We start from the raw sequence: 14644 nt of genomic DNA, 5'->3' as shown, positions 1-14644 counted from the left end.
TCTAGTCAACAAATATTTATTGTGGACATTCTGAGTGCCAGGACCCATTCTAGACTCAGGAGAGACCTCAGTGAAAAAACCTGGCAAGGCCCCTGCTCTCATGGAGTTTATAATTTTATAAAGTCTAGAACCAAAAAGAGAAAAATAAGCAAATAAATGGTTAGAAATAATAATCTGTGTTTTCAAGAAGCACACAAAGTGATGAGATATACTGAGCTTCTTTAGACAGAGATGATGTCAGGTCTTGTTGAGAGCGAAGTGCAGGCTTCAGTTCAAAGAGAAGTGAGAAGGAAAGATTATTCTAGGCAGATGGGCAATCCTACAAGAAAACACCAAAGCAGGGAAAGAGCTTGATGCCTGTAAGAAACTAAATGAAGACCAGCATGGCTACACAAGGCAAATGGAGAGGAGAGATGGATAAGAGCATGTTGGTGATGTAGAGAAGGAATCAAAGCGTACAGGGCACATACACTGGTAGAGTACATTGGAAAGTCTTGGGATGATTTCAAGCAGAAGAATGACATCAACAAGACCTAAAAAGTTTCCTCTGACTGCAAAGAGGAGAGTGACTTGAGGGGTGCAGAAGAGAGAGTGAGGACACCAGTTAGGAGGTTGCTATGGTCAAAAAGTGAAAGACAAATGGTGATGTGGTTCAAGGTATGAGTCTAGATGTGAAAGGAGGAGTTGGGAATTCAGAAATGATTTAGGGAAACTGACAGATCTGACTGGACATTGGAGTAAGAAGAAAATAGAGGAATCACAGGTCATTCATAGGTGTCTGGGCTAAGAAACTGGTGGATTTTGGCATGACTGGCAATAATGGGAATGGAACAGAAATCTCTTTTCCCATTTTAACTCTCTATTGGCTTTGTGTATCTACTCATTCTTCTTGATTATGGGAGGTTGGATGAGGTCTGAACTGGACCATTCCATTTAGCACTGATGTGTTTGTGTTTTCAGACCTATCTCTTGCGAGTGCCCTTTATGTATTGGCTACATTTAACTCTAAAATCTATCATGTTGTAGAAATAAGAAGGAATCTTCTGGACCATTGGTTCCCAACTTTTAAAATGTGGGAACCCTCTGTAACAATGACATATGGATCTCCACAGGATGGTAATAATACTGGTTGGCCGCTTCCTTTGAATGGGCTATGGACTGGGAGAAAGCTGCCAAACACACAGCTTCTCTAGGATTATACTAAACTTTCAGTTTAACCAGCTAAGAATCTGGAAATGTAATGAAAAAAAAAATGTGAGCTACAGGATAGGGGAAGTTGCAGCACTTGGAATCCTGTTAGAGTTAGGAGAATAGTGGGGGTTTTGCAATACTGTTGCTGTCCAGGACTTATATAATCAGCTTTCAAACTGTGTCCCAGAACTACCTAAGCACTTAAATTCAAGGAAATGTTTTAAAAAAAATCATAGTCTCCTACTTCCTGGCTCACACTTACGATCCCTATCCAGGGGAGAAGGCAGAGTCTGTGCCCAGGGTAAGTGACACCACCCCAGCCCTGTGTTGTGGAAAGCCCATGTCCTGTTCTGTGCCTCATAGAGCACTTATCCCTGGGTCAGGCAGGGTCTGTATCGATTATCACCCTTGGTCTTCACTAAAGTCGCTTGAGACAGACTTTTTTTTTTTTTAAATGCTATTAACAGATGAAGGTGCTCAGATCTGAAGAGGTAAAGAATAACCATTTTATTTGGGGTGCCTATTGATTAAGAAACTATTGACAAAATGACTATAGATTCAACAGTGATTTTGGATAAGTTTGTATTTCATTCATTACAGCAACATCCATCGACTTTGGAAAATTAGTTGCCATGCCGTTCATTTAATATTTAAACAATGTTTTGAATGTCATGAATTCCAGGCCCTCTTGCAATTTTCGTGCCCCTCCCAGGAGTCCTTGGGTCATGATTGACATCTTCTGATAAAACTGGAGCTACTTGTTCTAGATTTTTGGAAGTTGAAATTTAAAGAGAGCAAGTGATTTGGCCAAGGGCAAAGAACTTGCTGATAGCAGAGTAGAGGCACAGACCTAGTCCTTCCATCTTTCTATTTAAAATTTTTACTACTCTATCTTACTCCCTAGTAAGATGAATGGGTCATCTGCCTGAAGACCGTAGAAAAGGAAGGTCATTAAATCAGGATCGGCAGGAGGGTTGTAAATCCTACTGATAGGAGTTGCCTGCAGAGCTCTATGGAGAAGGATCTTGAGGCCCTATCTGTACTTACTGGAAAACATGGTAGTAATTGATTACTGATGTTTGCCATAAGTACGTGATTGGGAGTTAAGGCACATGCATCATGCATTTGGATGTGAACCAGTCAAGTCTTGGTGGCTTTTAGGTGAATTCAAGCTGGTTGTCCTCACAGTGTAGAGTCAAGTTCCACTTTCTTTGTGACTGTCCCTGTCAGGTCAAATGCCTTTAAAAATGAGCTGCAGAAGGGTATTAAACCTGAGCATTGAAGGAAATTTGCCATCTCCTTTCTCTCCCACTTACCAGCTTATGATTTTTTGTTATGAGTGGACACTAGCAAAAGTTCTGAGCACTGTACGTATACAAAAACCTTCCCTGACAAGGAGACAGAGGTCGTGCTGAACTGAGAGAAATTAGATCATGGTACCTGGGGGTAGCTCTTGACATTTATTCTGAAATTTAAGTTGAATAACTGAAGAATAGCGTTTTAATTTTTCTCTGCTCCAAACCGTTTACCTCCATTTACCTCCAAACCAGCAATTTATTGCTTGTAAGTCTGAGTACACAGCTGAGTCGGGAAGTAGCATTAGGAAAAGCACAATTTTCAGTAGAAAGCCTGAGTCCACAGACAGGGGTATTGACCAGAAATGTAAGGGCAAACTAATTCAATTACTTTCAGTGGAGTTTAACCTATAATCTTCACTCAAGCATATGGGTACCTCAGACAAAGAGAAAGAACTTTTAAAAAATTGATTGTTACTCTGCGAAAGAGCAAGTAGGAAGCCGGCCTTGTGTGTATGATGTTTCTTTGGAGGGCCAGAAATCTGTTTCTGTCAGCACAGGAAAAACCATCATAGAGTAAGGGAAGAAATGAAAACCAGAGTGAAAGTTAAACACTTTTTTTCAGATGACCTTGTATAATGATTAAAATGCTGAATTGCTTTTTTAAAAGGTTTTTCCACCAGAAGAATGTCAGAGTCATCCCCACCCCCACCAACCTGCTCCCTTCTTTTCAAAATGTCTGTGAGAGAACATAAAATGGAATATATATTTATATACTTTTTTCTTAAGAGGACTGGTAAACAATTTGATCTCTTTTATCTGAAAGTTTTGCCAATGTTTTCATCAGTTCCTGTGGAGATGGCCTGTGATTCCACTTTTTCTTTGAACAAAGAATAAATTGGGTTTCTTTGCACTGAGAAATAGAAGGCTAGCTAAAAATACAGACTTCAAAATAGTGCTTATCGTACATTTAGGGAGAGCATATTGAAAAGATAGTGCCTGGTGCCACCTGTACTGAGAAGCCTACTTTGGCTTCCATGAAGCTGCCAGAATCTTCTGGAAAAAGCCTGTGAGATATGCTCAGCTGGAGACAGTGTTGGTATTTCCCTTTGATTCTGATTCATTCACTTGTATCTCCATTAGCAATTTATTTTTAATTCAGTGTTCTGTGGAAAAAGCATATTGCTGGAAAACAGGCACATCTTACATGCATATGTCTGACATTTTAAAAAAATGAATGTAACACACTCCATGCTCAAAATAAACAGTCTGTCTTTCCCTTCCCTATCGAACAATATTTATGAGCCTCCAGGATGAGATTGCTAATATATTTGCCACCATCAGTATCCCAGGCCTGGCTGTGTAAGGGCTTAGTTCTATTCTCTGAACCACCCGGGTGCCGGAGTCATTGGCTCTCAGGAAGACCAGTCTTCTCCAGGTGATCTGCTAGATTCAGGAAAGCAATACCTTGAAGATAACGGAGGAAAGTTCTTAGAGTTTATGTGTTCTTAATGGGCAGTCCTATTTACTTTAATAGTGGCAATCTACTTCCTTTGTGTTATGCACATTGAATAATAAACTCATAAAACAGTTGGCATCCAGTAGATCTGAGATGAGTCCCTATTCCACTGTTCTCTGAGCTCTTGGGCAAGACTCTTGACTTCTCTGTCTCCGTTTACTCATCTGTACTTAAACATACACCCCTATCTTAAAAGGTTATTGTAAGAATTAAATGAGAAAATGCTCATATAGTGCTTAGCACAGTGCTGGGCATATTAATTATTATCAGTTGCTAAACCAATGATCAGACAACATTATTGACATTTATAAGTAGTTTTGCATTTCACAAAGGTGCTGTCTTGTACAGCATCTGAAAAGCAATCTGGTGTCCACATTAGCATCCCTCTTTGAATGTGATTTTAATACTACAGATGATTTATCTAAGCTGGGTCTCTTAGCTCATTCCAAAATAGGTTGACTGCAATTAAACATACTTCCTCCAGGGCCCTGACCCACTGGGAAGCCATGATGTTCTGAAGAAATCTGTCAGCTGCTACAGGTACTGGCCTTTGGTTGAGTCTTAGGGATTCAATCAACTGTGAGAAAGATTTTCTGCTAATAATTAAAAAAAAAAAAGCTCTAAGCAAAACCTATATATATATAACATATATATAATATAATATATATATATACAATATAATATAATACATATATAATATATATGTTTGATCTATCTATCTATCTATATAGATCCAGCTTGGATTTGAAGTAGATTCTCAAACTATTAGTATCTCTTCAATTCTAGAAAGTTCTAGCCCTATCTTTCTGAAAATTGCCTTCCCCTATATTTTTCTTCTGCACCTTCTCTGAAACATAGATGACTTAGCAATCTGTCCCTATTGTCTCATATTTGCTTTTATGTTGTCTCTTTATCTGACTCTATATTCTGAGTGGTTTCCTCAGTTCCAGAGCACCTGGAATATATCCAATATGTTGTTCAAACTGCTCATTGTGGTCTTAAGTTTAATGACTAGATGTTCAGTTGCCAATATTCTATTTGGTTTTCTTTCAAATCTTCATGAATCCTTTAAAAATAATGTCCTGTTCTTTCACTAGTGTTTCTTTTTTTTTTTTAATTTTTTATTAACATATAATATATTATTTGTTTCAGGGGTGCAGGTCTGTGATTCATCAGTCTTACACAATTCACAGCGTTCGCCATAGTACATACCCTCCCCAATGTCCATCACCCAGCCACCCCATCCCTCCCACCCCCCTCCACTCCAGCAACCCTCAGTTTGTTTCCTGAGATTAAGAGTCTCCTATGGTTTGTCTCCCTCTCTGGTTTTGTCTTGTTTCATTTTTCCCTCCCTTCCCCTATGATCATCTGTCTTGTTTCTCAAATTCCTCATATCAGTGAGATCATATGATACTTGTCTTTCTCTGATTGACTTATTTCACTTAGCATAATACCCTCTAGTTCCATCCACGTCATTGCAAATGGCAAGATTTCATTTTCCAATGGCTGCATAATATTCCATTGTATATATACATACCACATCTTCTTTATCCATTCATCTGTTGATGGACATCTAGGCTCTTTCCATAGTTTGGCTATTGTGGACATTGCTGCTATAAACATTGGGGTGCACATGCCTCTTCAGATCACTACATTGTATCTTTGGGGTAAATACCTAGTAGTGCAATTGCTGGGTCATAGGGTAGCTCTATTGTCAACATTTTGGGGAACCTCCATACTGTTTTCCAGAGTGGCTGCACCAGCTTGCATTCCCACCAACAGTGTAGGAGGGTTCCTCACTAGGGTTTCAATGCCTTTTTTATCTTTGAAGATTTTGAACACATTTATTTTATAGTTTCAATCAGATGATTAGTTCCTGAGGTGCTAATTCTCCCACTTGCTGGTATCAGCTGATTCTCCCTCATGGGACTTTGTGTTCTTGTGCAGGTCATTTTATGAAGAAAAATATATCATTGGGTTTATAATCATTGGTGGTGAGAGTGTGGTGGGGTAGGGACTTCTTTACAAGTCCTTTATGTCCTGGATCATAGAAATATCCCTACTGGGCAGTTAAACATGTGATTGTCCTGTGCTTATTTGTGTGTTTGTTTCTCAGCTGGGGGTTCCCATGCCATATGTCAATTTGGACATATACCTGATCATTATGTGATGTACGCAGTGGATTTTGATGCCTTTGTGTGTAACTGCTTCTCCCGCCTGTACCACCAGGTAGACTGCCGCCATACACTGCAACTCTAGGCAAACAGAGGAGGTTTTCTGGTTTTCCTCTCACAGAAAGGAAAATATTTAAAGGCTCCCACATTTCTGTTGAGGTATCAAGTCCGGCCTCTAACCTCTCATTATCCAAGAAGTCACCATGATCTCGGGTCCATCCAGACTTTGTGGCCCTCTTTGTTTCTGGACACCTGGATATTACCTCCCTTGCAAGCTCTGATACAGATGGACTTACTGGTTTTCTGCTTTTTATGTTTTGTTCTTCCATTCTTTTGTTTTTAGCAGGAGGATACCCTTCTATGTTTGTTCGGTGCTCTGGGTTGCCCAGGCACCAGGGAGCATGGCTCAGGCCTGCCTGGCTTAATTTGTGAGAAGTGCTCACGCAAAGCATCAAGCCCAGAACTAATTCAATGCTTTGATTATAAACTTGGGACCTTTTGATAAAGTGACAACAAAATTACACCATCCATTTTATTTGTCTTGAATTCCTGTGTGTGTGTGTGTGTGTGTGTGTGTGTGTGTGTGTAAAAGCCCTAGGCATTTAATCATTTAAAAATACAAAGAGCAATTTCTCATGAGGATGCCTCCTTACCTAAAGAATAAGCTAGAATACATTCCGTTCTACAAATCAGCTCTAGATTATCTCAAAATCTAAAAGATTAAATGAAGGCAGTTTGTTTTTCCCATAGTGCTGTAAGCCAGTGACTGTGTTTTCAGCAATAAATAGATCACACCACTGTTGGGCTAATGTTTTCAGAGTGCCCAAGTGGCACATCAGTTGTAAAATCCTTATGAAAATTTTGGCCAACGCCCTTTCTCATCGACATGGTAATACTCAGGCATCTCAATAGTTCTTAATCTGTAGACACATAATTTGGGTTCCAGAAATGTTCTGTTGTAACAACAATAACAAAATAGATTGTTCTTACAGACTTTTCTCCTCTCTCTTAAAAAAAAATGTCCTATGGCCTGAAATAGCCACATTTCCCTGTGGTAGAACAGGCATGAAGGTCAATACTTGGGACCTGAGAAGTGGAAGGGAGGTAGAAAGAGAAAGCCCTTTCTTTCTAGCTGACAAGACAGTAGGGCCAGGACTGGGTAAAGCAAGTGAGGTGTTTGCCTCGGGCACAAGATTTAGGGGGACTCCAAGAAACTCCATAATTAAGATACATGATATTTTAAGGCACTATTTTTTAAAAAGTCGAATTGGCAAACTGTGAGCCCGGGCTTTCACCTGCTGTGGTGAGTAAGGTTTCATTGGAATCAGGGCCAGGATAAGGGTAAGGTGAGTGAGACATAGTTGTCTAAGTGCATGGTCAGGTACCGTTCTTATTTAAAATTTGGATACTTCGTTCATCATGGGAGTTTTGCATTAATTTTTATTGAAGATATTGCCTTAAATATTATTTATCTTTATTGTTTCCTTAACTTTTGCATCCACGGGGAGTGCCTCACTTCTGTCACCAGGGTCTGGCCCTGTGGTGGGAAGCCATCATGGAGAAATGACAATGTCTGAACTGTTACATCTGCATGTCTAGTAGTGCAGGCACCAAGTCAGCACTCTGGCAGGTGTGACCTTCTTCCAGATATTTCACCTCCGGTGTTCTCTGCGAAGTGGTAGCCAGAACAGTACTTATTTTATAGGATTGTACTGAGGATTAATGTAGGTGGTGCAGCACAGTGCCCAGCACATGGGATCAGTGAGTATAATAAGTTAGTAGCAGCAATGATAGAAAAGAAAGACAAGTTCAGTAAGCTCTAAACAAAGGCCGATTGTTTAGGGCCTAGTTTGTCTTTCTAAGGATTTTTTTTTTTTTAAGATTTTATTTATTTAGAGAAAGAGAGCACATGAGTCAGGGGAGGGAAAGAGGAAGAGGGAGAGAGAGAATCTCACACAGACTTCACACTGAGCACAGAGCCTGATGTGTGGGGCTCGATCCCACGACCCTGAGATCATGGCCTGAGCTGAAACCAAGAGTTGGACGCTTAACCGACTGAGCCACCCAGGTGCCCCAGAATGTTTTTTAAATTGTGGTAAAACATACATAGTATAAAGTTTACCATTTTCAAGTGAACAGTTCCATAGCATTAAGTGCATTCACATTGTTCTGCAATTATGTCCAGAATTTCTAGAGGTTTTGAACCCTATCCTTTCAGGCTTGAAGGGACTATGGAAGGCGTTGGAGCAGAAAAGCGGCCTAAAGGAGGATGTGGGGGAAATAAATTTGGGAGGAGAATCTAGAATGATGCAGAGTAAGAAAGAAGAGGGGGAAGGAAGTAGTTAGGAGGGTCTGTCAGTGGTCCAGATTTGAAGTGGCAAAGGCACTGATCAAGGAAGTGACAGCAGCAGTAAAGAGAAAGGACAGAGGAAGAGGGTGGGAAAGGTCCTTAGACAATGAGAGCAGAGCGGAAGGAAGTGGAAGGAAATCAACTGAGTGAGGTGAGATTTTGAAAAGTGATTCAAGGGGCGCCTGAGTGGCTCAGTCGGTTAAGCGTCTGCCTTCAGCTTGGGTCATGATCCCAGGGTCCTGTGATTGAGCCCCGCATCGGGCTCCCTGCTCGGCGGAGAGCCTGCTTCTCCTTCTCCCTCTGTCTGCCGCTCTGCCTACTTGTGTTCTCTCTCTATCTCTGTTAAATAAATAAATAAATAAATAAATAAATAAAATCTTTAAAAAAAAGAAAAAAAAAGAAAAAAAAAAAGAAAAGTGATTCAATTCATTAAAAAGTTGCTTTAGGCATAGAGACAGTGGAGCTGGGGGTCAGACAGATGCTTCCCTCTCAAGGTGGTGTGCTGTGACCAGCTCCAATCACAAGCAGAACTGAGTTTTCAATTTTAGGAATTTTTTAAAAAGTTTTACTTATTTTAGAGAGAGAGTGAGAGAGAACCAGGGGAGGGGCAGAGAGACAGAGAATCTCAAGCAGACTCCCGGCTGAGCAGGGAGCCCAACCCAGGTCTTGATCCCACAACCCTGAGATCATGACCTGAGCTGAAAGCAAGAGTCCGACGCTTAACCCACTGAGACACCCAGATGCCCCCAATTTTCAGGAATTTTATGAGCTACCTATTAAACCTAACCAAAATTAAATATGAAACTTACAATTAAATAAATCACATTTAAAACAAAGGTTAAAAGACTCAACAGCCATCATTTCCTAATTGTGTTATTCCATTTTCATATTATCTCTCTTCCTGAGGTCATCGCATCTATCGTATCTGTATAGGGTAATGCTCTGTAATGGCATGTCACTGAGCATCCCTTCCCAAGGCCACATTCACGGACACCCTGTGAGTAGCTAGAAAGCAGTTGTGGTGGGGATATTTACACTAGGGAACTGGTAGAGGCTACAAAGTGGGGTGGGATTCATTGTTATCCTGATTGTTTAGACCTAGAAAGGTGATGGGGAAATGTTAAAGATGCACTTGTTGCTTAAAAGTGTGTCCTGTCAGCAGCCAGTACCCTAGAACTACATGTTAAATCCAGGTGAGTGACTGTGAAGACAAAGGCTCGGCAAAAATCAACAAAATAATTCTATGCCAGTTAATTGGAATTTAACATAAAGAATACTGTAAATTTTATAATTCATAAATTGTGTGCTACATAGCCTTTGTATCAGTAAAATTTATAATAATTTAAAAAAATTTTATATACACATAAATATTTGGGCAATCAGTCGGACATTTACCATCACACCTCTGACTATAATCTTCTATGATAAAGAGATTTATTGTATAAATATGTATGTATTATTGTATCAACCTTATACCTGCCTTTCTGAAGGACAAATGACTTATTTTCCAGTCAAAATGGAAAACTGGACGCACTCTCTACTTTATAAACAGTGAAATGTGTTTCTTCAGGCAGACCACGGCAATTCTAACCCCTTACTTCTTTACTCTTACCACTAGCAATAGTACTGTTTAAGCACGACGGTATCCTCGGCACCATGCAATGTGCTTTATTCATGTTTCAGTCCCGACTCAGCTTTGCGAGGTAGGTCCCAGTGTCATCCCATTTTATAGATGGAAAGACCAAGGTAGCCTTACTCTAAAGGTTGTACAATGAGGAAGAGGTGAGGGAGAGACCTGAATGCAGACCTTTCTGATTCTTTCTGATCCCTTGATTCAGATACCTTCTCTATATTTCCTTGAAAAATGTATATGCAGAAAAGCTTCTGCTTCAAAAAGGATATATTTTTGGTAACAGTTATTCATCACCAGTTATGTCCCTTGTGCCCTGTGGGGGGACAAGTCCGATGAGAGGTCTACAAAGTGGCCTCTGACTCTCAGGAGCTCATTCTGTTTACAAGCTCGTCTCTGCTTGAGGCTGTCCCCATCAGCTTTGCCAGTTTTACAACAAGAGGACCACACAAACTGCGCCTTTGTCACAGCTGACGTCAGCTGGGCTTCATTTGCTCCAAAGCCGAAGACAGTCGTTTCTTGTGGCCGTGACACTCATCTCCTAAATCTCTTTCAAACAATTCACTTGCTCCTCCTCCCACTTGGTGTTCTTTAAGGCAGGGTGATGATGCAGAAATTGAGCCAGGAGTTCCTTCCAGCCAGGGGGTCCTTACACGCGGTACAGTTACCTCTAGTTGCAAAGCCTCTAAGAGTCTCCTATCAAAATTCTGTGCTGCTGTAAGAGCTCTCGGCTGCTTCATTTGAGTTGTGTCCAAAATGAGAAATTTCAATGGCCGTTGAACAGTGTTGTTTCCCAAGTGGATCGGTACAAGAACATTTGACTCTGAGATACATTAGAGGAAATTTTCAGCACTGGGTCGTCTTTCCCTTCACCCACACTCCAAAGTGAGCCTGCATTCACCAACACCTCAGGCCCAATTGGCAGGAACGGAGGAGGGATAGTTAGAGGATTCTGGTTCTTCCCCTCCCTCTTATTTCCTTTTTCTTGCTATGTCCACTTACCAAGATATTTTCTTTGTCTTTTTCTTTCAAACTAGGCCAGAAATTAAGAGAGAAGTCAGAAATAAGGTTGATACACATCTGTATTGCAAACAGAAGCTCCAATAAAGAAAGGCAGAAATGAGGTTGGCTAAAGATAGAACAAAGATCCTTCTGTTCACCAATGATTGAAAAATACAGATTCTGAAATATTAAATACAATATAAATAAACCAAACATAAACAAACATACATGTTGATATTTATATAAAATTTGAAGCACATTCAGATATAATGGCATTTATCCTTTTTTACTTAAGAGAAAAAGAGAGGAAGGGGTATTTGTGAACAGGAGAACCCACTGTCTGAATGTCCACATGGGTGTGCCCTGTGTTTAGAATCATACAAATATAGAGCTGATTCTTGTCCTTGAGTGGTCTATAGCCTACATTTCCCAAAGTGGAAAATACATTGTTTTGTGTAAGTCCTAGCGATGTCACCAATTATCCTTGTTTTCCTATTCACCAATTGTCTTCTCTGTGCCAGACCAAGAGTGAGATCTCATTCCCTCTCCTCATCAACACCAGGAGGAGGGAGGTGAGAGAGGTGACTGGTTTACATTCTAACAACTGAAAGTTGAGAGAGCTTAAGCTATTTGTTCACTGTTACAGGGCTGGTAGGAGGCAGGCTAGGATTAGAGCTTGGGCCTTCTAATTCTGGAGTGTGGGCACTTAGCCTCTGTGCTCAGGCTGAGGAGAGGGTCTAGATTCAAAGCCCACCTCTGCTACTTCCCATCTTGATATAGTTTGGTAGTGGTGGTGGGGATTTGCTTTCTCTTCCTAAGCCTCAGTTTCCCCTACTTCAAATAGAACCAACCTTGCAGGGTGTTGTGACAATGGAAGAGAATGTCAGTGAGGAGCTTGAAACACACCTGGCAGGTGGATGACAGAAATCATAAACTGATTTGTGGGACCAGTTCTGCTGAGAAATGGTGCCCAGTCTTTAACAGGTAAGCTTTAGCTATGAGTATAGAGAATTATTGTAAAAACTCACCCTTATCTGACATTTATTCATTTAATATCTATTCACTTGTTCATCATTCAACAAATATTAAGCATCTACTCTGATGTGAGGCATTTTCTTCAGTTCTTTATGTATTTTTTTTAATTCAACCAAAAAACCACACTGCGTAGCAGATGTAGTTTCTGAGGCATCTTTTTGGCATTTGCCAGTTTAACCATTCACACCACAGGCGCTGGTATTGTATTGCAGGCACTGGGCTAGGCTGAAGGATGGGCTGAATGCATTTCCCACCATGGTGGGATAAGGGGCTTATGGTCTAGCCTGAGCATCAGCATGCAGCATTACAAGGGTGTGAACAGAGTGTTCTGACCACAGAGGGGAGAGACTGACTCGGGGTATGAAAGAATTCACCTCCCAGACAACCTTTGAGGGCACTGGGGAGGATGGAAGCAGGCATAGCAGGCCTGGGGAATAGTGAGAAACCCAGCATGGTTGGAACATCGGAGGCAAGGCAGCTTGGGGGTGGAGTGTCCATTTAACCTTTGGAATATAGTCTTACTGTTGGCATGGCAACTGCTGCAAAATAAATTCAAGGTGGTGCTTCAAATGATGCCTCCGAGACTGTCCAGAAGTCATTTAAATTGCTTGTTTGTTATGTATAAGGATTTGCCTAACCTCCAACCTGCAACTGCAGCTTGGCAATCTCTTGTTTATTGTGCTGATATTGTTTCTTGAGTCATTATTCTCCTTAAACTTTTTTTTTTTTTTTTTTACTTTTTGCTTTTGCTTTTTATTTTGCCCATCTAGAAAATATGCCCAGGCATTGTGTTGATATTCCCAGGCCCCCTTGAGATACCCTAGGCCTTCCCTCTCTTCCTCTGATGGAAATGCTGCCAAGGTAGTATTTGTCATCTCATTTCTCACCCCTGGATCCCTGCACTGAGCTATGGTAGATGTCACGGTGCGCTCAGCCCATCATGCCCCCTCCCCACTGTGAATTTGTGGAATGGCCCAGAATTCAGGCTCCTCGGAGCAGCACAGAGTTTGCTCCTTCTAGGTTGAGGAATGAGACAGTCGGTGCTGACACCATGAACGTATCATAGATACAAACCTGCCCTGCAAACTAACAGCACACGTTTTTTGCCCTTGATTGATTCTTAAAGCAGAATAAAAAAGAATGCATGAAAAACAAGTAAATGACAGGGTGCCTTTTCCTATTCAGGGTTCTAAAGCCCACAACAGTCTTTGGCTTCTTAGATCAGTGGTAGATTTGCCAAAGCAAAATAAATGTCTAAATCTCTTCCTCTTCCTGCTTTGTGTGTGTGTGTGTGAGAGAGAGAGAGAGAGAGAGAAAGAGACCACCAGAGAGAGAGAGAGACCACCAGAGAGAGAGAGAGAGACCACCAACCACAAGGGGTTGGGGAGGGTGGGGTTAGAAGGGGCTGACGTGGCTTCAGCTTATTCAGGAGAGTTGATCCATCCACCTTTCCAGGAGAAACAATATAAAATCCTTAGGCATGAAAAGAACCTCTCACATATGGATTCTTTGGGGATTCAATTCATACTATTCTCCGCTTCCTTTCTCACTGTCTCTGTTGAACTTGAGGGGAAAGCATTTCCTATGCCGCTCACTTCTCTTGCTCTCAGATAATAAAGAGAAAGAACTAAGGGGCTTAAATGTCAAGATTTGTAGAATTTGGCAAACTGGCCCCACAAGGTTTTCAGTTTGAGCGATGGGTCAGCATCAGGCTTGGTGACAATGATAGGAAAGGGGTCATACAGCAGATACTCCTTCAGCCCTAACTTTGTTCCAGGTACTGTTCTGAGAGCTGTACATTCATTAATTCATCCAGTCCTCCCAATGATCTTATAAGGTAATAACAGTATTAATGTTATTACATCCATTTTGCAGATGAGGGAACTGATGTTAAAGAGATAGGTCATGTGGCCCTGTCCTCACAGCTAATAAGCATGAGAGTAAGGACTTGAACCCCAGCATTTGACTATAGAATGGTAGTTCTCAATCAGGGGTGATTTGGGCCCCCATGGGACCTTTGGCCATGTCCGAAAACATTTTTTTTTTTTTTTAAGATTTTATTTATTTGTGAGAGAGACAATGAGAGACAGAGAGCATGAGAGGGAGGAGGGTCAGAGGGAGAAGCAGACTCCCTGCTGAGCAGGGAGCCTGATGTGGGACTCGATCCCGGGACTCCAGGATCATGACCTGAGCCGAAGGCAGTCGCTTAACCAACTGAGCCACCCAGGCGCCCATGGCCATGTCCGAAAACATTTTTAATTATCACAGTGGGGCGGGCTCTGCGACTGGCATCTTAGTGGATAGAGCTGAGGGATGCTGACACCCTCCCCCTAACAAAAAATTATCAACCCCAAATGTTCTGAGTGCCTCGCCTGAGAACCCCTGCCCTGGATTTATCACTTCTTACAGTTCTCGTGCTGAGCAGGATGATAGAGGCCGAGAACTGGT

The sequence above is a fragment of the Halichoerus grypus genome, chromosome 1, assembly GCF_964656455.1.
Source record: "Halichoerus grypus chromosome 1, mHalGry1.hap1.1, whole genome shotgun sequence".
Taxonomy (NCBI): domain Eukaryota; kingdom Metazoa; phylum Chordata; class Mammalia; order Carnivora; family Phocidae; genus Halichoerus; species Halichoerus grypus.
Note: the sequence above shows the minus strand (reverse complement) of the source record.